Source organism: Micromys minutus, assembly GCF_963924665.1.
Source record: "Micromys minutus genome assembly, chromosome: X".
NCBI lineage: Eukaryota > Metazoa > Chordata > Mammalia > Rodentia > Muridae > Micromys > Micromys minutus.
In genome coordinates, this window is record NC_137970.1 from 87,316,221 (window position 1) to 87,341,047 (window position 24,827).

The window sequence follows — 24,827 nt, forward strand, 5'->3', positions numbered from 1 at the left end:
ATCTGACAGAAGTCAAATTGAGGGCTACCTGAGATACCGACCTGTGTTTCCCGGGTAAGAAGACAAAGGTTTTCGGGACCCGTCTTGTCCTCTCCAGTGGGAGTTAGGGCTGTTGCTAGGGAAATGTGGGGCATCACAGGCACACACAGCAAGTAGCCCACCCATTGCCCTGGGTCCCCTGCAGATCCTCCTGCTGCCAGGTGGGAAGCCAGAGTTGGGCCTAGTTCCTACTGACTGAGGGAGTTTTCCCTAGCCACAATCGGTGTTCCAACTTCCCCTCTGGCCTGAGTTCTGCCATGACTGATCTCACCTCCCTGATGCCTTACCAGTCCAGGATCATCCTGGGAAAGCCTTCTTGGCAGTGAGCTTTGACCTAGAACCTAGAGTGTGCTCAGAGACTGAGACTCAGCACCCTCAAGGAGAGAAGCGGCTGTGAGCTTTAGTGGGCACCTTTGGGGGAAGTTTCAGGCAGGCAAAGGCTGGATCTCTGGGCGGGCCCCAGTTCTGCTGGCCTGGATGGACACCTAGATTGAGAGGTCCCCTTATCCCTTAGTCTTAAGACCAGGCATTTGTTTCCTTCTGAGGCTCTGCCCCTTAGGTCCAGATTGTCCTGGGGGTTCCATATGGGTCTCCTAGGTTCTTCTAAAAACAGCTGCTCAGGCCCATGGTGGCCATTTCAAGGCTTGGCTGGTGTCTTGACCTTAAGTTGTCCCTGTGATCTTGTCTTTCTCTCTGTCTTCAGTTTGCCCCCATCATCTTAGGACCATTCAGCAACCTGGATTCTCCTGAATCTGTTAGACAGTCTGCACGCATCTTGTTCTAGAATGTCCCTGTGTACCTACAGGAAGAGGCGCGCACTCGTGGGTGCACACACACACAAAAGAAGATGCAAAAACATTCATAAGGGATCCCCAGTGACCTGCATAGAGCCCCATCTCTGCAGAGAAGACCTAGTGCCCGGCAGACATGTTGGTGGCTTCTTTTATTCAGCTAGTTGGCATTTTTTGCCACAGAAAAGGTGGAGGGAGAGTGCCCATGCCAACCAGCAGTTGTCATTGGCAGTGTCCCATTGCCATCAAGCAGAATTATTTTGAGGTTACTGAGCACAGGTCCCTGTGTGTCTATGAACATGGGGCCGGCCTGCTTGCCTGCTGGGGAGCAGCTCTCTTTTTGGCTTCACAGGAAAAATTAGTGGATCCTGGGGAATTCATGGCCTCAGGAGGGTCTGTCTGTGAGCCAACAGAAACCAGCTGACCAGAGGACAGGGCAGGGGACACAGGCTTTGGCTCTCTAGAATCAGGAGCCTGGCCTCCCAGGTTCTCAGTGCAGGAAGGATGACTGGCAGACATCTTAGGTTGGACAGGGTCACCACTGAGATTTCACTACACAGCGATCTGGACCAAGGCCTGCATCTGGGAGCTCTTGGGGTACTTGACCAGCCTGTCCATGTACACCAGACCGTTTTCGGTCTCCTATGTTTTCCTTGAGGCTCCGGAGCATTCACCATTCCAGACAGCCCTTCCAAACACCACCTCTCAGTTTTAAACACAGAAAGACAGGATTGGGGACAGGCTCCCCAGCTTCTGGGCTGTACCAATATTTCAGGCCAAGGCAGCTAGCTCTCCTGGACAGATATGTCCCTGCCAATCTAAATCCCACCTCACCCCCTTTCTATGTTCAGGGTTATCTCTAGCCGAAGAGTTTGGACCCAGACCTGTGAGGAATACTCCCAAGTCTCCGGAACCCCAAAGTGGTCTGTGGGTGGATGGGAGGTGGTGGTACACCATCATCAGATTCAAGTCACCTCACTGTGTGTACCAAGTGAGCAGAGAGCCTAAGCCGAGATGTGGCTGCTGGAATCTGAGAAGACACAGGCTGAGTCTTCCATAATCCCAAAGGGGTTTAAAACAGGTTGGGCTGGCAGGGTACCACCCAGGACTGGTGCCTTGATGGCCTCCTGGCTGTGATTCCTGACACCCAAGCAGGCAGCATACTCCTCCTGGCTTCTCCTGACTAGCTCACATTCCCTAACATCTTGAGAGATCAGCCAGGGTGAAGGGTCAAAAACACCTGACTCTCTTGTCTAGGCCCTGTCCAGGAATTTGCTGGAGGAACAGAGATGCTTATCTAATTAACAGATGCACAGTCTAGGATCTTAGAAGACCAGAAAACCATTGTATCTCTCAGTCTTTCATTTGCCTTATCTCTCCTTCCTCCAACTTTGTGTGTCTCTTAGTCTCATTAATTTTTATCTGCCCCGAGAACCTTGAAGCAGAACCAGCAAGGGTTCAGAGTATAGCAGTTCTTCTTTCCCTGAGGTCAGTGTTGTCTGGGAAGGACAGGTTTGGATCTAGAGGCAACCCTTAAGGCTATATCCCCAGGGAGTAGCTAGGCTGAGTAATTGTGTACAAAGTTCCTAGGTGGCTTGCAGGGGAATAATTCTCCCTAGGCCTTGTGTTTTGGTGGATGAGACAATTGCTTAACAACAATATGCAGGGTGGCAGTAAAGGTATTGTTTTGGATTTCTAGGCCTTACACCTCTGAGACCTCAGAGCAGGCCTCCCTGGATTGAGCTCTCTTGGTTACATCAGAACAGATGCCTCCAGGCAGGTTGGTTGGGAAGGATAATCGAAAAGCAATGGCAGGATTTTGTCTTGAAGACACTTAGAGGACTCTCCCTCCACCAACTGTGACTTAAGACCTAGGCAGTGCATGGTGTGGGGCAGTGGGGGACCTCTGCAGACTCTCAATGCCCCTGAATAAAAGCTTCTCCTAGATAGTGACAAACAGTTTCCAAAGGAATGTGGTTTACATCATCTGGTACCCAGAGATTGCCATCTGCTATGGAAACTGTTGCTGTTTCTGTATATATTGGTGAGATAGACGCAGAAAGAGGAGGAACTTAGGGAGGTAGGTAGGAAGGTATGTAGATAGGTAGGTGTGTGTATGTCTGTGAGTGTGTGTGTGTGTGTGTGTGTGTGTGTGTGTGTGTGTGTGTGTGTGCGCGCGCGCGCTTGCATGTAGAGAAAACACAGAATCAAGGTACACCTGTGATGGTGTCTTGAGGATTTTGGAGAGTGACTGAGCTGTCTGGTGATTGCTGAAGTTCTTAGATGAGGGGGGATGGAAGTTTAGTGAGAGGAGGAGAGAAGTCAGGAAAAATGGATGAAGTCACTCCAATGGATTAGAACAGATATTAGCTGTGAATAAAGCACAGCTTCCAAGCTACTCACTCTTTCCTAAAATTCTCAGGGGACTTAGTTCAGTGGTACAGTGCTTTCCTAGCAAGCACAAGGTCGTGGGTTGGCTCCTCAGCTCTAAAAATGCAAATAAAACAAATAGATTCTCACACAACTCCTTTAGTCAGGGACTCAATAGTAAAGAAATTTGAGAAGTCCTTAATGTCTTTGATGCTTCCTCTTTCTCAGTTTGTTTTCCCCTAAATTTGTTTGTGTATTTTTTTTAGGGTTGAGCAATATTGAGTTTTAAGAAAGAAAACACCAAACAAGTGATTCTCCCTTCATTGAATGAGTTCCTCAATAGCAAAGACAGATCCATCTTATCTAATAACATTTAACAATGACTAAGGCTGCTGATCCTACACTGATCTTTAGAATTTGCTAGGATTTAGAGAATTATAAATCATAGGGTGTAAATTTAGTCTCAATCTACTTTGCTTATGAGTTTCTCAATAGCTAAGACAGATCAATGTTATTTAATCACATTAAAAAATGACTAAGGCTGCTGAATCTACACTAATCTTTATAATTTGCTAGAATTTAGAGAATTAAAAACCATAGAGTGTAAATTTAGACTCAATCTATTCTGCTTATAACAGAAGTACACTTAGTTGCACAGTACATTTTACAAACAGCTCATTGTATTTTAGGCATTCAAGTTAATAAACATTTCTCACCTTTTTTAATCCACTATTCATTATTGATCTTGCATTTTAGCTAGATAAACCTTGATTACACAAAAGCATATGCAGTTCATGGGAAGAAAGTAATACTGTTTAACTTTTAAAAATATATTTACTTAGAGATTCATTAAATAATGTCCTATATAATTACGACTGGCCACATTATTGGAAAACTGATTTATATTTATATGCCATATAAATATAAATTTATATATGAAATATATTTAGCCCACTTCTGACAGTATTCTCAAAATGTAATGTGAAAGCCTGAAATATCTTGTTTTTCACACTCTGTAAGTTAGTACATGTTACTTATAGCAAGTCTGTGTTGAGCAGATAAATATACCCAAACACTAACCCATAATTCAGACTGCCAGTGTATTAGACAACATATGCCTCGAGTATAACATCTTATTGTCAGTGTAAGATCTACCTTACAATGTTCAAAAGATAATAAATATTACAAGAGTATTCAACATGAAGTGGTGTTATTATTGCAGATGAAAAATTATACTTTAAAAATCTAAACCTTGTGTAATCATTAAAGGAGCATTTTGGTATTTATCAAACTTCTTTGCAAATTCTTCTGACATCAATTTTACAAATGGTTTGAAAACTATCATCATGGTTTTTAAGGCAAGATTGTTGGGATTCGGTAAACCCCACCTCTCAGTTACATGGCAACAACCAGGTATGCTACACCCCAATGACCTGAACCTCTAAAAGGGGCTGCTTGCCCCCTCCTCCTTCTCTTGCTCTTGTACTCTTACCCCCTCTCCCTCTCCACAAGCTCATGGCAAGCCTGGATTCCTCTATTCTTTCTGCCTCTACTACCCTCTTAACTCCCCCATGACCTGAGTAAACTGTTTTATGTACTATACCCTGGTTTGGCTGGTCACGTAGGTGGAAGGTATTTTCAACATGGGTCATCCAGAGGCAGCCCCCACACCTCCAGGCCTCACTACACCTCCACAGTCCATACCCCCCCCACACACTCTTCATCCTTTTCCTAACACTTATGCCAAAACCCAGGATGTGGTCTTTTACAACAAAGAAAGCAAGAAGATTCTTCCCGTTATATTAAGTCTTTCTGGGCACTTACCTCTGCCATCTGTGTGATTCATTACCTCAGTCTATAAATTGCTGACAACTATGTGCAATGCATGGTATCTGCAAGAAAAACTAAATACATGTCGCTCTATTTTGTAAGGGTTCTAAATTCTGAGGAAAATAAAAGTAAACATGTGAAATAGTACCATTCTTTACCTACTTTATCATGAAATTATTTGCATATCAGGTATGAAAAAGAATGGAATTTATCCATTTTCTTTCTCAAGACCTAGCAGAAGGCCTTTTAAAAAAGTGTGTAATTCAGCACAGTGAGTAATTACTATATTTTCCAAAAACAGGAGTCTCTAGAAAGGTTATCTCACACTGGGGAACAGAAATAATACAAGGCAGAGAAGTTATGAGAATAGGTTTGAAGTATCTGACAAATGGAAGATAATAATAAAGTTAATATTTTCACAGATGAAAGGGTCTGAAATGGTATATTAACTGGTAAGTACTTTATTCGTGTCTCCTTATGAAATGCATATTTCAATAACACATGAAAATATCATCTGTGGAGGCAAATTGTAAAACTGAAGAGTGACGATATGGGAGTACTGTACAAGTTGTGTGGAATGGTCTCAAATCTCAGTAAACAGTTGTAACTGTCAACCTTCTAAAGCAACAAACCTCTAACAGTAACAATAACACTTTAAGCAGTAGAACCATTACTGTGTTCTCTTGATACCTCTGGGATAATGTTTATTGTTGTCACTTACAAAATCTGATAATTCAACAGTCTTGTTAATTATACAAACCCATTGAGACAGTTTTATAGCCAAGGTGTGGAAAACAGCTATCCAACAGGGTCCCGTGCTTTTATTTACCATCATGCATAAAAATAGCAACAAATATATTCATAATGCAGTGCTAATCTGACAAAGAAAATTTAGAACTATGTGCAGTTTAAGAAGAGACTATCAAGGCAGTCAAGTCACATATTTATTTTACCATGAAGACAATAATTTGATAGACACATTTACTAAAGACAAAATTATCCAAACTTTCTAAGAATTTGGATTAATATTGAAAACTGTTACGAATATTCACTTAGGTTTCAGTATTGTAAAGACTATTCTTCCAAATCGTTTCAAATGAATGCAAACAGAAGTGTTTAAATTTCTCCATAAGTAGAAACAAGTCACATTTTACTGTATATTGGTAATATATGAGCACAATATTACACTTTCACTGACATCAGATCACACACAGAGAGGATAAAAACCAAAAACTGGCACTATTTCCTTAAACAGAATTGTCTAGGAGACATTCAACATTCAGAAAAAGTATTTTCCTGAGAAATTCTCTTCCCATCGCCTTTAACTAAACTGTGAAAGCACACATCCTGTCTACATCCACAGACCAATCTTATCTGACTTATTTTGGTTATACACCTTTCAGCTCACTTTCCCTACTTAAAGTACCCATCACATTCTTTTTCTTTCTTTCATAAACAATTAGGAAGTGTGTGTCTAGTTCCATCGCCCTATAAGCTTTCTAGGGCTTGCTAGCCAGGTTGAAGTGTGGGTAAGAGAGAGACAAGGCAGAGTTCTGTGGCCTCTTACAGAGCATCCTCTCTAGAAATGCTCAATGAACTATAACTCCTAATGTTACAGATGTTTCTGACCTACTCTTCTCTAATAACAGGAGAAAGGTGGGAGAGTGAGGGTGAGGAGTACTGGTAAACAAAGTGTGATATAGCCTAGAAAAAGTCACAAAATCCCACAGAAGTTGGCATTCTCCTACAACGACCTTAGGCCCAGCCAACTGTCCCAAACTTTTGTGCCCACACTGCCACATGATGAACAGGTAAACAGATAAAGACATCTAGGTGGCAGTAAGTGGATAACACTGAAAACAGGACTCACAGTTCAATGTACAGTTTCATTGTTACTCTTAGAAAGGGTACAAGCCCTGTCCATGAACCTGCAGATAAGAATTCAGAACAGCATGGGGGCCATGTGTAAGCAGAAGCAGGTCCACAGTCTTAATGTTGAGATGGAGAAACTATTCACACAGAAGATACAGAAAAGTCAGGAGCAAAGAAATCAACACACTGTATACCCACTGCATCTGCTGAAGTGCAGGTGATTAGGGACCCATTCACTTGCATTTTCAAAGGTAAAAGTTAACCTGACAGGAAGCCTAAAGGCCTGGGAAATTCCACTGACTCCCTTATTGGGCAATGTCGGGGTCTATGGATTCCTTCAATAGACCAGTAATATTGCAATGGGTTTAGCCACAGGTACTCTTTGATAATCTCAGGGATTCTGTCAGATTCTGGAAGGCTGTGTTCTGAGAACAAGGTGAAGAAGCTACAGAGAAAGTCTTGGTTTCTGCGAATAAAGGACTGGGGCTCATACCTTCTCTGCTATATGATTGGAGTGGAAAGAGACACCACTCGACCAGATGATCTCACTTCATATTTTTTGACAATCAGCTTATTCCTAAAGTAGCGATTTCTTTGAAAAAAAACTTGAATTTGCATTCTGTCTTCGGATGTCTCAGGTCCTTCACATCCAGATTGGTTATGGACCTTAACATCTCTGCATCCTGACCCCTAATCATGGCGGATAACTGAGGGTGGTACCTGAAGGCAGTCATCTAGAAGTCTGGGATATTCTGAATGATGTAGTTCCTTCATTCCAGAGAGTATAGCGGCATCCGCCCAAACTACTGCTCCAGATGTTGGAAGGCCCTGTCAGCCTGAGCATTCACAGTGTTCAGTTCTACCTGGATGTCCTCCAGCGGGTTCATGTGAAGATCTATGCTTACGTGCCAAGGCCCTTCCTTCTCCCGCGACTCCCTCACTCCTCCACTAGCCTCGTACATGTCCAGTTCTTCACCCGCAGGCTTCAGCTCTACCTTCATCAACTCCTCATTCCTGTGCATTGCCACTTCTGACTTCTCTTCTGATGCTACCGAGATGGTGTCCTGTTCAATCCTCACGTGGTGGGCCTCGGGTTCCGCTCCCGGAGTTTCTAGGGCCTTCTCCGTATCTTTAGGTATCAAAAAAGCCACAGGCTCGAGGCCCTCGAAAACAGAGTCTCACCCTGACTAGCTGCGACAACCCGCATCTGGGGTCAAGGCCTGAGACACTCCAGGGCTCTGGACTCCCCAGGATCCCCGCGAGGCCCTCACCTGTTACCACCTTCTCTCCTAGCAACAGACACCTGCCTGAGGTTGCCTTGGCAGTGTCTGCATCACAGAGGGCATGGCTGTCAGGGACAAAGGTAGCTTGTCCTGCTCGGGCCTCTCATGAAAGTTCCAGTCACTCAGATATCATTTCACTCACTCTCACCACCTTTATATGTTCAGAGTCATCTCTAACTGGAGAATAGGGACCCAGACCTGTGAGGAACACTCCCCAACTCTCCGGTACCTGACAGTGGTCTGGGGGTGTATGGGGGTGGTGATCCAACATCATCAGATTCAAGCCATCCCACTGTGTGTACCAAGTGGGGGAGGAGCCTAGGATGAGATGTTGCTCCTGGTGAATCTGAGTAGACACAGTCTGAGTCTGCCATAATCCCAAAGGTGTCCAAAACAGCTGGATCTCTAGTTGGAACCCAGTTCTGCTGCCTGGCTCTTCAGTGAGTGTTTGTGTGTGTTTTGGGGGTCAGGTCATGGCAGGCCTGGGGGCTTCCACTCCCACTGAGACCAGACAAGACTTTTATTTTAGGGGTACACAATCCAAAGATATACAGGAATGCCAAAAGCTAATAGAGAGCCTCTGTTACAGTTGTTGAGGGAACCCCATGAAGACCTAACACCTCATCTGCTACATGTGTGCATGGTGCCGAGGTCAAGCCTGTGCTTGCTCTAGGGTTGGTGATTCAGACTCAGAGAGCATTTAAGGGTCCAGGTGAGTTGACTCTTGTAGTGATCACCTTTATCGCCGGCAAGAAAGACGTGCCACAACAGGATCCTTCTATAGGCATTTATTGCAAGTTTGAGTGCAGTGGTGAAAGACCCAGAGCCCAGAAACCAGCCCTCCTTATATATGCTTAGGAGGACTTTGTAGACACCTGATTGTTGCATTCTGTGCGCCCTAATTAGCATACTCTTTGTCAGCATGAGTAGCAAAACAGGCAGGTGTGCATGTGCACTTGGCTTGTTTATCTCAAAATTGGCCACCGTCCCTTCGGGCTGGGCGCCATCTTGTAATGGCGAATTCGGTGGCTTCCCACAGACTATGATGTATGAATTTTCAATGCTCTTAATTCTTTTAAAGAAAATATTCCTAGCGGGATCTGCTGCCCTCTTCTGGTGTGCAGGCATACATGCAGGCAGAACAATATACTTAATAAATGAATCTTGTTTTAAAATGAAAAAGAAATATAAGTTTTAAACCAGGGAACAGGACAAAATGTTATGGAACAATTTGAGTTTGGCTAAAATGTGTTTAGAAATATTTGGAAGGCAGAGTTGGGAATAGAGCTCAGTGATAAGTATGGACTCAGTCTCAGTCATCAGCACCACAGAGAAAGACATTTAACACATTGAATTAGACTTTCCACATCATTGAAAAAGCGCTGTTTCCCATAATTATGAAAGAGGTAGACTATTTTACCTCAAAGATATTCTTATTGGATTATTCCACTATGTGTGTGTGTGTGTGTGTGTGTGTGTGTGTGTGTGTGTGTGTGTGCAAGTTCTCCCATGTGTGACACAGATGTATACAGAACAAGAAAACCAGCTCTTTCTGTCTTCCTCTGAAGCTGTACCAGCTTGGGTGTGGCAGTTTTGACTGGTGTGCTTGCTATGAGGAAATGCACACCTGTTTCATTCCACCATTTTTGTAAGAAACTGGAGTGTAGTTCACAATTAGATAGACTAGCTTTCCACTGAGCCCATACTCTATATTTATTCTTCATTTTGGTTTTGTTTGAGCAAGGGTCTCAGTCTGTAAACCAAGCAGGCTTTGAAAGGCAATCCTCCTGCATTAAACTAATCACAGGGATTAGGAGTGTGGGCCAATAAACCTGGCTACTTTGTTTTGTTTTGGAGACAGGAGCTCATTTTGGGTCTAGCATAAAATTTCAACTTTTGTCAGAACAGTATTAAAATTAGAGGAAACAGCTGTGCGAGGTGGCACACACATTTAGGTCCAGATCTTATGAGGCAGAGACAGGAGATCTGGGTTCAAGGCCAGCCTGGCCTAGCAAACAGCCAGAGGTACATAGCAACCTGGTCTCAGAAACAACACACACACACACACACACACACACACACACACACAAACACACACACACACACTCACACAAACCACAACCACACCCCTGCAAAATAAAAAAAGTAGAGGAAATTTGAGTTTTAAAAAGCCAAGGTATGTTTATAAAGTTGGGATTTGAGGATGATAATGGGATGATCTGACTGTGATAATGGATAATAATATCCTTTACAGAAAGTCCATGTTTGGCTGTGCTTGGGGCACCTATGAAATCCCAGCAGTTCAGAAGGCAGAGGCTGTTAGATCTAACAAACCAACAACAAAAATTTCCCTTTGTCTTAGTTGCTTCATGACAAAAGAGCTTTGCTGAATCTTCCTTGGTATTGCATGGGCTAGAGGGTCCCAGACTGCACTTCTCTACTTGGTGAACTTCAGCTGAAGGTGACCTCCAGGGAGGACAATGACAGTGTCTATGAGTCAGCAGCACTAAAAGACTTTGACGTGGGTTAGGTTCTGTTCAGCAATTCCTTGGTTTATACTTAAAGGGAAGATCTGAAGGCATTTAGCAAAAAATTCATGACCATGAAGGGAGGCTCAGGGGGAAAAATATTTCTTCCCAAGCCTGCTGAACTTTATTTGATCTCCAGAGCACATGGAAAGGTGGCAGAGAACCAACTCCTCAAAACTGTTCTCTAAAATCCACTTCTGTGTCCCTCTACAACAATAGCCCATTCTGTGTGTTTTAAAGAACGTATAGCAAGTTGCCAGACTTGTTCCTAGTGGACAGTGAAAACCTAAACCCTGCACAGTGAGGTCGGGAGAATTTGGAAGAACACAATTTGAGAATATCGGGATAGAGACAGATTTTGAGGATTCACGTTCGTTTACATTATTAAACCAGAATAGGGAGCTTACTTCTACCCTGTTTAACTTTTGCTGCTGCAGAGATGGCTCAGTGAATAACAATGATGTCTGTTCTTCCAGAGTCGGGCCAACTTCCATCTGGAAAACTCAGGCTGGAAAAGGATCAACAACTTCAGTGCTGACATCAAGGTAACTGCATTCGGAGAGATGGGATGCCTTCGGAGATTTTTATCCCATTATAATGGAGAAAAAATTGGAGGCTGTCACCAGGTCCTGTTGTCTCTCATGCTTTGAAATAAGGTCTTGCTATGTAGCCCAGGCTGTATTGTACATCACAGTTGTAGACAAGGCTAGCCTCAACCTTACTGTGATTCTTCCTCTCCCTCTTGAACACTAGTTTACAGAGAGATACCACCATAGCTGGATGATTTTTTCTTATTGATGTTGTTGTTTGCTTTTGGTTTTGTTTATTGAAGATTGGTCTACTATGGCTCTGGATGGCTTCAGAACTGCTTTATAGTTAAACATGATGTGACTTTCCACACTCAGGTTTTGTGGGGTGCTCAGGATTAAATCCATAGTTTCCTCCATTCAGGACAAGCACACTACTAACTTTCACCATTTTGGTTTTTTTAAATATATGATTTGACTTTGTAGCCCAGGTTGGCCTACAACTCACTGTGTCAGCCAGGCTGGATTCAAAACTGCAATCTGCTTGCCTCTGCCTAAAAACTATACACAGGCATATGCCGAAGTACCCAGTTGGTGGAAATATCTTCCTATGAACCCAGCTTTGAATATTTCTGAAAAGGAATGCATTCTAGAATTTTGTTAAGCCTTAACCTCAGTCCCTATCACTGTGGGAGAAAAAAGAGATGAGCTTGTTTTGTTAAGTGTATTCTGATCCTAAAGGGTTAAATGTTATCTTGCCAACTCTTCCTGTTTCTCACTTAAGCTTTTCTGTATCTCTCTTTGTAATTAAATAATTATCATAGAAGATGTTTCCATAGGTTGATTTCCACCATGTTTTGTAATGCTATAATGTGTTTATTTTCTCTTTCTCTATGACTCCTGGATTTGTGCTCTTCTATTTCATGCTTGCTTATCTGTCAAGCTCCTTGACTTCAGTAATTTGGTGAAGGTACAGAAACACTTAAGAACAGCTTTATTGGGTTGATGGCATCCATACATTGTAAAGTCATAACAGAATCAAGTTCAAAGAGAGGTATATGTCCAGACAGAAGGACTTTCCTGGAGGAAAGGAAATCTCTCAAGAAGACTGAAGAATGCCATATATTATCTCAAAAGCAGATCCAAATGTCTGTCCCTGTTGACAAGGGACAATAAGATGCAGTTACTATCTGGTAACGTGATAACTCTGGTCTGTTCAATTCTTTCCTAGGATTCCAAAGCCTATTTCCACCTGCTCAATCAGATCTCACCTAAAGGACAAAAGGAAGGGGAACCACGGATAGACATTAACATGTCAGGTTTCAATGTAAGTGTAGGTACCCTTCCAGTTCTAGCTTTTACCATTGTTTGTTTCTTTTTTCCCTCCTCTGTTTTGTTGAGACAAACTCTTTTTCCTTTTCGCCATAATCTGGTACATACAACAGGCTTGTGTTAGCCTCAGAGGTCCGCCCGCCTCTGCTTTCTATCCATTGTGTCTAAAGATGTGTGCAGCCCTCCCCAAATTATTTTGTGTAAAACTCTATCAAAATTTCTATGTAACTTCATGTAGTAGTGTTGATAATTTTAATATTTTTTAGAGGATATAACTCACAGAAGAGAATGTATCCTGAATTATTTTGATAACTCTTGAGTATCATGATTTTGATGGTACTGGATTTTATGAATGACAGACATTCGAAGTGTGTGGGGAAGGAGGTATTTCTCCTGCCTTCTTCCCCAAGGTAGGGGGTTTACCATGTTTACCCTTTTAGGGACACTCCATGCATTAAGAGAACTGTGGTAACTTGTCTCTCATGCAATCATATTAATTACAGTCATGCTCAGAGGTGTGTCTCCAAGTTCATATGAAATCATGCTGAGTTGACCGTCAAGATGAACACCAAATTCTTTCTGTTTGATATTTTTCTATTATCGCTTTAAATCCGCCCCAAAATTCCATCCACGATTCACCTACTTGCTCTAGAATTTGATCTGTTTTCTTGGCATTTAATTACCTTCAAAATATGTCTCATCTCTTTCAGAGTTCCCCATATCCTCTTTCCTGCTTCATACAGCTTTCTTGGACTTTTACAAAAACTTGCCCATTTTTTATTAGATTTATTTATATATTTTATGTATCTGAGTACACTGTAACTGTTTTCAGACACACCTGAAGAGGGCATCAGGTCTTATTACAGATGGTTGTAAGCCCCCATGTGGTTGCTGAGAATTGAACTCTGGACCTCTTCATGAGCAGTCAGTGTTCTTAACCACTGAGCCATCTCTCCAGGTCGCCTTTCTGTTTTTGGAGACAAGGTTTCTTTGCACAACCCTAGTTGTCCTGGAACTCAATATGCAGACAAAGCTGGCCTTAAACTCATTGAGATCTCGGTCTTTTGTCTTCGTGGATGAGACAATTGGTTTACAACAGTATTCAGTGTGCAGGACTGGTTCTGTTTTGGGGTTCCGGGCTTTGCACCTCTGAGAACTCAGAGCAGGCCTGCCTGGATAGAGCTCTCTTGGTTGCATCAGAGCAGAAGCCTCCAGGCAGCTTGGTCAGAAAAGATAATTAAAAAGCACTGGTAGGCTTGTGTCTTGGAGGCTCTTAGAGGACTCTCCCTCCACCAGCTGTGACTTAAGACCTAGGCAGTGCATGGGGTAGGGGAGGTGGTGGACCTCTGCAGACTCTCAGTGCCCCTGACTGAAGGCTTCTCCTAGATAGTGACAGTTTCCAAAAGAATGTGGTTTACATCATTTGGGACCCAGAGATTGCCATCTGCCCTGGAAACTGTGGCTGGAAACTGCCCTGGAAACTGCGTATATACTGGTGAGCTAGAGGCAGAAAGAGGAGGAACATAAGTAGGTAGGTAGGTAGTCAGGTAGGTAAGTGTGTGTGTGTTTGTGTGTGGGGGGGTGTGGGTGTGTGTCTGTGTGTGTGTATGCGGAGGGGGTACACAGAAAGAAGGGTCTAACTCTAATGGTGTCTTGGGGATTTTGGAGAGGGACAGAGAGACAAAGTTTCCCCAGAATGTTCTCTCCTGGTTTTTGAAGGTGTGGGGTGAGGTGGGGGTGGGGTGGAGTGTTAGAGAGAGGAGAGAGATTGTGAGGGAGCTGGTATTAGCTCCTAAACGTTGCCTGGTTGCTCAGCTGTTTAGGGATGCTTAGTAGGTTCTTAGAAGGGGTCCCAAGGCTAGGGCCTAGTAGTCAAGGAGGCAGGTTGCTGTGGAATATTCCATTCTTTTTAGGACATGTCCTTCTCTTCAGCTCAGTGTAGCAGGCATCTTGCCGTGGTGATTCTGCATGTGTTAGGCCTGGCGGTTCTGTGGTATCAGAGATTGAAGGATGACCGGATGACTTTTTGGGACAGCATCTGACAGAAGTCATATAGAGTGCTACCTGAGATACAGACCTGTGGTTTCCCGGTAAGAAGACAAAGGTTTTCGGGACCCTTCTTGTATTCTCCAGTGGGAGTTGGGGCTCAGGCTAGGAAAAACTGGGACCTCACAGGTACACACAGCAAGCAGCCCACCTATTTCCCTGTGTCCCCTGCAGATCCTCCTGCTGCCAGGTGGGAACCCAGAGTTGGGCCTAGTTCCTACTGGCTGAGAAAATTTTTCCCAATCCACAAAGGGTGTTCCAACTTCCCGTATGGCCTGAGCTTTGCTGTGACTGATCTCACCTCCCTGATGCCTTACCTGCCCAGGATAATCTTGGGAGGGCCTTCTTGACAGCCGGCCTTGACCTAGAACCTAGAGTGAGCTCAGAGACTGAGAGTCAGCACCCTCAAGAAGAGAAGATGGTGTCAGCTTTAGTGTGTAACCTTGTGGGAAGGTTGAAGCAGGCAAAGGCTGGATCTCTGGGGGATTCCCAGTTCTGCTGGCCTGGCTGGGAACCAAGTTTGAGTGTGGTGGGCATCAGCCCTTGGTCTTAAGTCCCAGCATTTGTTTCTTTTTGAGGCTCCGCCCCTGTGGTCCAGATTGGTCTGGGGGTTCCATATGGCTCTCCTAGGCTGCCCTGCAAGCAGCCGCTCAGGCCCATGGGGGCCCCTTCAGGGACTGGCTGGTGTCCTGAGCTTAAGGGGCTCCTGCGATCCAGTCCTTCTCTCTCTCTCTCTCTCTCTCTCTCTCTCTCTCTCTCTCTCTCTCTCTCTCTCTCTCTCTCTCTGTCTCTGTCTCTCTGTCTCTCTCTCTGTCTCTCTCTCTCTCTGTCTCTCTGTCTCTCTCTCTCTGTCTCTCTCTCTGTCTCTCTCTCTCTCTCTGTCTCTCTCTCTCTCTCTCTCTCTCTCTCTCTCTCTCTCTCTCTCTCTGCCTGTCTGCAGTGTGTTCCCATGGTCCCTGCACCCTTCAGCACCTTTGATTCTCCATATTCTGTTAAGACAGTCCCCACTCAGCTTGCTCTAGAGTGGCCCTGTGCACCCACACAGAGGCACGTGCTCCTGTACATGAAAGCATGCCCCTGTGTGCACACACACACAAGCAACAAGACACAGGGATCCCCAGTGACCTGCAGAGAGCCCCATCTCTGTAGAGGAAGCCCTAAGCATGCCAGGCAGCCATGTTGGTGGCATTTGTAGCCAGTTAGCGTTTTTTGCCCCGCAAAGGGCAGTGGGAGAGCTTCCATGCTGTCCAGCAGTAAGCATTGGCCTTGCTCTACTGCCATCAATTGGAATCATTTTCAGGATTCCGTGTGCAGGTCCCTGTGCATCTCTGAACATGGCGGCAGGCCTGCTCGCCTGCTCCTGAGCAGTTCTTTTCCTGGCTGTACAGAAAGGATTCGGGGCTCCTGAGGGCTACTTGGCCCTGGGAGAGGCCGGTGAGCCAGCAGCATCCAGCTGACCTGAGGACAGGGCAGGGGACACACGCTTTGGCTCGCTGGACTCAGGAAGCCCGGCCTCCCAGATCCTGAGTAGGGGAAGGATGGCTGGCAGACATCTTAGGTTGGACAGGGTCACTACTGAGATTCCTCTACACAGAGATCTGTACCCAGGCCTGCCTCTGGGTGCTCTTGGGAAAACTTGTCCAGCCTGTCCCTGTACACCAGACCGTTCTCAGTCCCCTATGTTTTCCTGGAGGCTCTGGAGCATTCACCATTCCAGACAGTCTCCGGAACCACACAGTGGTCAGTGTGGTGGTCCACCATCATCAGATTCAAGCCACCTCACTGAGTGTACCAAGTGGGCAAGGAGCATGGGCAGAGATGTGGCTGTTGGTGAATCTGAGTAGACACAGCCTGAGTCTGCCATAATCCCAAAGGGGTCCAAAACAGGTCGGGCTGGCAGGGTACCACCCAGGACTGGTGCCTTGATAGTCTTTTGGCTCTGATTCCTGACACTCAAGCAGGCAGCGTACTCCTCCTGGCTTCTCCTGACTAGCTCACATTCCCTAACATCCTGGGAGATCAGCCAGGGTGAAGGGTCAAAAGACACCTAGCTGTCTTGTCTCAGCCCTGTCCAGGGTTTTGCTGAAGGAACAGAGATGCTTATCAAATTAACAGATGCAAAGTCTAGGATCTTAGAGCACCTGAAGTGCAGTGTTTCTCTCTGTCTATCCCTTGCCTTTTCTCTCCTGCATCCCACCTCCTGTGTCTGTTAGTCTCTTTGTTCTGTGTCTGACCCCTGATTAGGAACCTAGGCACCTAGGGCCTAGAAACAGGTGAAACAAAGTCTCAGAGTGTAGCACTTCTTATTTCCTTGAGGTCAGTGTTGTCTGGGAAGGACAGGTTTGGATATAGAGGCAATTCTTAAGGCTATATCCCCAGGGGGTAGCTAGGCTGAGTAAGGGTGTACAAAGGTCCCAGGTGGCTGTAAGGGGAATTGTTGCCCCTTGGCCTTGTGTCTTGGTGGATGGGAAAATTGCTTAACAACAACTTGTAAGGTGGCCGATTTGGGGTTCCAGGCCTTGCATCTCTGAGAACTCAAAGCAGGCCTGCCTGGGTAGAGCTCTCTTGGTTGCATCAGAGCAGATGCCTCCAGGCAGCTTGGTCGGGATGGATAATTGGAAGGCACTGGTGGGCTTGTGTCTTGGAGGCTCTTAGAGGGGTCTTCCTTCAACAGCTGTGACTTAAGACCTAGGCAGTGCATGGGGTAGGGGAGGTGGTGGACCTCTGCAGACTCTCAGTGCCCTTCAATGAAGGCTTCTCTTGGATAGTGAGAAGCATTTTCCAAAGGAACATGGTTTACATCATCTTGTACCCAGAGATTGCCATCTGCCCTGGAAACTGTGGCTGTTGTTGTATATAATGGTTAGCTAGAGGCAGAAAGAGTAGGAGCATAGGTAAGTAGGTAGGTAGGTAGATAGGTAGGTAGTCAGGTAGTTAGGTGTTTGTGTCTATATGTGTTTATATGTGTGTGTGTGTGTGTGTGTGTGTGTGTGTTTGGAGAGAGATGCAGGGGACACAGAAAGATGGATCCTCCTGTGATGTTGACTTCTAGATTTTGGATTGGGACAGAAAGGAAAGTGTCCCCAGAGTGTGGCCTGGTGATTGCTGAAGGTGTGGGGTGCGGTGGAGGAAGTGTGGAATGTTACTGAGAGGAGAGAGATTGTGGCTGAACTGGAATTAGATTCTATTGTTTGCTGGGTTGCTCAGCTGCCTGGCAATTCTTAGTAGGTTCTTAGAATTCGGGCTGGAACAACAGGGCCTGGTATACAAGGGGACAGGTTGGGTTGGAATATTCCATTTTTCTTTGGGTATGTACTTGAATTCAGCTCAGGGTACCAGGCGGCCTTCTTGGGATATTGTGCATGTGTGTGGCCAGGTTCCTCTGTGGCATCAGAGATTGAAGGATGACTAGATGACATTTTGGGACATCTTCTGACAGAAGTCATATTGAGGGCTACCTGAGATACCGACCTTTGCTTCCCGGGTAAATAGACGAAGGTTTTCGGGACCCTTTTTGTCCTATCCAAGGTGAGTTGGGGCTCAGGCCTGGGAAACCTGAAACCTCACAGGCACACACAGCAAGCAGCCCACCCATTGCCCTGGGTCCCCTGCAGATCCTCCTGCTGCCAGGTGGGAAGCCAGAGCTGGGCCTAGTTCCTCCTGACTGAGTGAGTTTTTCCCTATCCACAAAGGGTGTTCCAACTTCCCCTCTGGCCTGAGTTCTGCCATGACTGATTTCACCTCCCTGATGCCTTACCAGTCCAGGATCATCCTGGGAGGGCCTTCTTGGCAGTCAGCTTTGACCTAGAACCTAGAGTATGCTCAGAGACTGAGAGTCAGCACCCTCAAGAAGAGAAGGGGCTGTGAGCTTTAGTGGGTACCCTTGGGGGCAGGTTCAAGCAGGCAAAGGCTGGATCATTGGGTAGGTCCCAATTGTGCTGGCCTGGCTGCTAACTGAGTGTGGTGGGGGTTCAGGTCTTGGTCCTCAAGTTCAGAGGTTTTTTTTTTTTTTTTTTTTTTTTTTTTTTTTTTTTTTTTTTTTTTTTTGAGGCTCTGGAGCAGCTACCATTCCAGACAGCACTCCCAAGCCCACCTCCCAGTGTTAAACAGAGAAAATCAGGGTTGGGGAACAGGCTACCCAGTTTCTGGGCTGTCTCAATATCTCTGGGCAAGGCAGCTAGCTCTCCTGGACAGATATGTCCCTGCCAACCTAAATCCCACCTCAACCCCTTTCTATGTTCAGGGTTATCTCTAGCTGAAGAGTTTGGTCCCAGACCTGTGAGAAATACACCCAAGTCTCTGGAACCCGAAAGTGGTCGGTGGGTGGATGAGTGGTGGTACACCATCATCAGATTCAAGTCACCTCACTGTGTGTACCAAGTGAGCAGGGAGCCTAAGCCGAGATGTGGCTGCTGGAATCTGAGTAGACACAGGCTGAGTCTCCCATAGTCCCAAAGGGGTTCAAAACTGGTTGGGCTGGCAGGCTACCACCCAGGACTGGTGCCTTGATGGCCTCCTGGCTGTCATTCCTGGCACCCAAGCAGACTTTAATTAATTCCAGGCTACATCCTCTTTTACATGTACTTTATGTTCATTGTACCTAGTAAGATCTTAATGCACACTATCAAACCTCAAAGAAACAAAGCAATAACCAAAATGTATTTGTATACTTTCATGCAAAAATGCTTAAAATTTGTACATTTATCTTTATTTTTGTGAAATAAAGTTCTTCAATATAAAAGTAATATTTAAAAAGAAATTGTTCTAACGAGATATGCTGCCCTCTTCTGGTGGGTACGCATACCTGCAGGCACAACACTATACTTAAAAAATGAATCTTTTTAAAATAAAAAAAAAAAAAAAAAAAAAAAAACAAAAAAAAACAAAGTTTTAAACTAGGGAGAAAAACAAAATGTTATGGAACAATTTGAGTTTGGCTAAAATGTGTTTAGAAATATTTGGAAGGCAGAGTTGGGAATAGAGCTCAGTGATAAGTATGGACTCAGTCTCAGTCATCAGCACCACAGAGAAAGACATTTAACACATTGAATTAGACTTTGCACATCATTGAAAAAGCGCTGTTTCCATAATTATGAAAGAGGTAGACTATTTTACCACAAAGATAGTCTTATTGCATTATTCCATTTTGTGTGTGTGTGTGTGTGTGTGTGTGTGTGTGTTTCTCACAGATGCACACAGAACAAGAAAACCTGATCTATCTTGCAAGCATGCACGCACACATTGGATCTACGATTCAATCTTTGGATGGGTAATGGATAGTACTTTCAGCAAACACATGGTACTTATAAAATTGATTTTGAAAGCAAAAACACTAGGCATGGATATTTAGTACCTTTGGAATCCACAAGGTGGCACCAGAATACATCTAAGAACTGAATAAAGCATGTTATTGAGATTGCCTCCAAAGGCAAAATGCTGAGGGAGAAAAACCCTTACCCAACTTTTCATCCACATTCCTTTGAAAATTTTACTTTAAATTTGGATAGCTTCAAAAAATATTTTATTTCCAGAAAAGCTTTTCCTCATCTTACCCCCAAATGTCTAGACAGAAGTAGAGGGCATTTGGATTTGGATCTGCAGTTACAGGTTGTGAGCTTGGAAACAGGTCTCAGCTAGAGCAACAAACACTTTCAACAGCTGAGTCATCTCTCCCAGACCCTTAATTTATTTACTTAACAAATGTATCTGAAAAAAATCTTGCAAGCAAGCGTTTAGTTTCAAAGGGATATTTGGGCTGGATGGTCGTGGCACAGGCCTTTAATCACAGCACACAGGAGGCAGAGGCAGGCAGAGGCAGGCAGATCTCTATGAGCTTAGGGCCAGCTTGGTCTACATATTGAGTTTCAGGACAACCAGGGCTATGCAAAGAAACCTGTCTCAAAAAACTGAAAGGGGACCTGGAGAGATGACTCAGTGTTTAAGAGCACTGACAGCTCTTCCAGAGGTCCGGAGTTCAATTCCCAGCAACCACATTGTGGCTCACAATCATCTATAACGGGATCTGATGTCCTCTTCCGGTGTGTCTGAAGACAGCTACAGTGTACCCACATACATAAAATATAAAAATAAATCTTAAAAAAAAAAGGAGGAAGTGTTTGTAAAAGTCCAAGACAGCTGTATGAAGGGGGAAAGAGGATTTGGGGCACTCTGAAAGAGATAAGGCGTATTTTGAAGGGATTTAAATTCCAAGAAGACAGACCAAATTCTAGAGCCAGGAGGGGAATCTTGGATGAAATTTTGGGGCTGACTCAAAGGGATAATAGAAACACATCAAACAGGGAGAATTTGGTGTTCATGTTGACCATAAACTCAGCTTGATTTCATATGAACTTGGAGACACACCTCTGAGCATGACTGTAATTAATATAATTACACAAAAGGACAAGTTCTCACAGTCCCCTTAAAGCATGGAGTGGCCCTAAAGGGGTAAATGGGCTAAACCCCCTACTTTGGGGAAGAAGGCAGGGGAACTGCCTCTTTCCCCACACACTTTGAATGTCTGTCGTTCACAAAATCCAGTACCATCAAAATCATGAGACTCAAGACTTATCAAAATAATTCAGGATACTTTCTCTCCTGTGAGTTATATCCTCTAAAAAACTACTAAAAGTCTCAACACTACTACATGAAGTTACATAAAAATTTTGATAGAGTTTTACACAAAATTATTTGGGGATGGCTGCACACAGCTTTAGACACAATGCATAGAAAGCAGAGGCGGGCAGACCTCTGAGGCTAACACAAGCCTGTTGTATGTACCAGATTATGGATGGCACCAAGGAACAAGAGTTTGTCTCAACCATACGGAGGAGGGAAAAAAGAAACAAACAATGGTAAAAGCTAGAACTGGAAGGGTACCTACACTTACATTGAAACCTGACATGTTAATGTCTATCCGTGGTTCCCCTTCCTTCTGTCCTTTAGGTGTGATCTGATTGAGCAGGAGGAAATAGGCTTTGAAATCTTTGAAAGAATTGAACAGATTAGAGTTATCACCTTACCAGACAGTAACTGCATCTTGTTGTCCTTTGTCAACAGGGACAGACAATTGGATCTGCTTTTGAGATAATATATGGCATTCGTCAGTCTTCTTAAGAGATTTCTTTTGCCCAAGGAAAGTCCATATGTCTAGACACATACCTCTCTTTGTACTTGATTCATATATGACGTTTAAATGTATGGATGCCATCAACCAAATAAAGTTGTTATTAAGTGCTTCTGTACCTTCACCGAATGACTGAAGTCAAGGAGCTTGACAGATAAGCACGCATGAAATAGAACAGTAAAAATCCAGGAGGCATAGAGAAAGAGAAAATGAGCACATTATAGCATTACAAACCATGGTGGACATGAACCTATGGAAACATCTGCCACGTTAATTATTTAATTACAAGGTGAGATACAGAAAAGCTTAAATGAGAAACAGGAAGAGTTGGCAAGATATCATTTAACCCTTTATGATCAGAATACACTTAACAAAACAAGCTCATCTCTCCGTTCTCCCACAGTGATAGGGACTGAGGTTTAAGGCTTTACAAAATTCTAAAATGCTTTGCTTTTCAAAAATATTCAAAACTGGGATCCTAATAAGATATTTCCACCGACTAGGCACTTTGGTATAAGCCTGTGTATTGTTTTTAGGCAGAGGCAAGATGATTGCAGTTTTGAATTCAGCCTGGCTGACACAGGGAGCTGTAGGCCAACGTGGGCTACAAAGCCAAGTCATATTTGAAAACACCAAAATTGTGTCAGTTAGTAGTGTGCTTGTCCTGAATGGAGGAAACCCTGGATTTAAACCTGAACATTCCAAAAAATCAGATTTTGGAAAATCACCTCATGTTTAACTATATAGGAGGTCTGAAGCCATCCAGAAACTTAGGAGACCAATCTTCAGTAAACAAAACCAAAAGCAAACGACAACATCAATGGGAAAAAGAATCATCCATCTATGGTGGTATCTCTCTGTATACCAGTGTTCAAGAGGAAGAGGAAAAATCACAGTAAGGTTGAGGCTAGCCTTGTCTACATCAGAGATGTACAATACAGCCTGGGCTACATAGTGAGACCTTATCTCAAAACACGAGACACAACAGGACCTGGTGACAGCCTCCAAATTTTTCTCCGTTAAAAGGGAATAAAAAGCTCTGAAGCCATCCCATCTCTCTGAATGCAGTTACCTTGATTTCAGCACTGAAGTTGTTGATCTTTCCCAGCCTGAATTTTCCAGATAGAAGTTGGCCCGTCTCTGGAAGTACAGAAGCACCGTTAACCACGGAGCCATCTCAACAAAACCAAAAGTTAAACAGGGTAGAAGAAGGTAAGCTTTCTATTCTGGTTTAATAATATGAACAAACTTGAATCCTTAAAATCTGTCTTTATATTTCTGATATTCTCAATTTGTGTTCTTCCAAATTCTCCCAAATTCACCATGAAGGCATTAGGTTTTCACTGTCCACTAGGAACAAGTTTGGGAACTTGCTAAACATTCTTTAAAACACACAGAATGTGCTATTTTTATGAGAGGGGCACCCAGGTGGAGGTTAGAGAACAGTTTTGCATAGTTGGTTCTCTTCTGTTGATGACACCAGGTTTCTCTGTACCTCTGGCTGTTCTCTAGGCCAGGCTGGCCTTGAACCCAGATCTCCTGTCTCTGCCTCATATGAGCTAGGCCTAAATGTGTGTGTCACCTTGCAAAGCTGTTTCCTCAAGTTTTAATGCAGTGTCATCAAAAGTTGAAATTTTTGGCTGCACCCAAAATGAACTCCTGTCTCAAAAACAAATCAAAATAGTCAGGCTTGGTGGCCCACACTCAAAATCCCTGGAAATCCCTTCAGGAACTGACTGTTTTTCGGAGCTTAAGGTGCTCCTATGATCCAGTCCTTCTCTCTCTCTGCAGTGCTTTCCCAGGGTCTGTGCAGCCTTCAGCACCCTGGACTCTCCCCAAAAGGTGATATTGGATGGACCTCTCCAATTTTAAGCCAGCTCTAATAGTTTTCTTTATAAGAGTTACATTAGTCATGGAGTCTCTTCCCAGCAATTAAACCCAAAGACAGTAAAGAAGTCTTATATCAGTTTATAGGTACATCATCAAGGGCAGAAACCTGAAGGCAGGAACCAAAGCAGAACTGGTGTGTTCCCTCTAGCTTCCTCAGCTATCTTCCTTACATGGCCAGGCCTCACCTGTCTAGGGTGGCATTACCCACAGTGGGTCATGAAAATTATCAATTCAGAAAATGACCCACAGCCATGTCCACAAGCCAATCTGATCTTAACAGTTTTTCAAGTGTGGTTTCTTCTTCCCAGCTCATGCCAAGTTTGTGTCAGACTGACAACTGTAGCTTCCTATAACATGGGAAGGTGGAAACATCTTGTAAGTCTTCAGAATCTCTGAAGTCAGGAGAAACAAATGAAGGCAGTCCAATGGACCGGAACAACAGTTAGCCGTGAATAAAGCACTGCTCCCAAGTTACTCAGTCTTTCCTAAAATGCTCACACAGGGACTTAGTTCAGAGGTACAGTGCTTGCCTAGCAAGCACAAGGTCATGGGTTGGCTCCTCAGCTCTAGAAATACAAATAAAACAAATAGATGCTCACGCAACTCCTTTAGTCAAGGACTCAATAGTATAGAAAAGTGAGAAGTTGCCAACGTCTTTGATGCTTCCTCTTTCCCAGTTTGTTTTCCCCTAAATTTGTTTGAGAAAATCTTTTTAAGGATGAACAATATTGAGTTTTAAGGGAGAAAACACCAAACAAGTGATCCTCCCTTCACTGAATGAGTTCCTCAACAGCAAAGACAGAACGATCTCATCTAATCACATTCAAAAATGACTAAGGCTGCTAACATTTAAGACCACATTACTATTCAAAAGCAAAGCATACTCCTTCAAGGGTTAAGCACTTATGAAATTGATATGATGCCAAGCCCAGATTTGATGCTGCTAAACAACTGTTAAATACAAAGCCCATGTAACTCATACACAGCCACTATATTATACAGCACATGCCTAGAGTAGAACAACCTATTGCAGGGTTAATTTTCAGTTATTATAACATCTACAGTAAGTAATTTCTGAATACAGTGCATATCTCTCCATTAGATGATAGCCATTTAGTTTTAAAAAATATGAATCTACACTAATCTTTAGAATTTGCTAGAATTAGAGAATTATTAACCATAGAGTGTAATTT

General features: G+C 44.0%; 1 pseudogene across 1 annotated transcript in view; it reads right to left on the minus strand.

Moving 5' to 3' along the window:
* LOC308415099 (testis-specific Y-encoded-like protein 1) overlaps positions 1-8,109 on the minus strand; it is a 57,875-nt pseudogene extending 49,766 nt beyond the window's left edge. Inside the window, exons 1-2 of the transcript in view lie at positions 8,085-8,109; positions 7,710-8,031 (exon numbers count right to left, since the gene is read on the minus strand). The product of the transcript in view is annotated as a testis-specific Y-encoded-like protein 1 (transcript). The remainder of the gene's footprint in view (positions 1-7,709; positions 8,032-8,084) is intronic.
* Between the last annotated feature and the right edge of the window lie 16,718 nt (positions 8,110-24,827).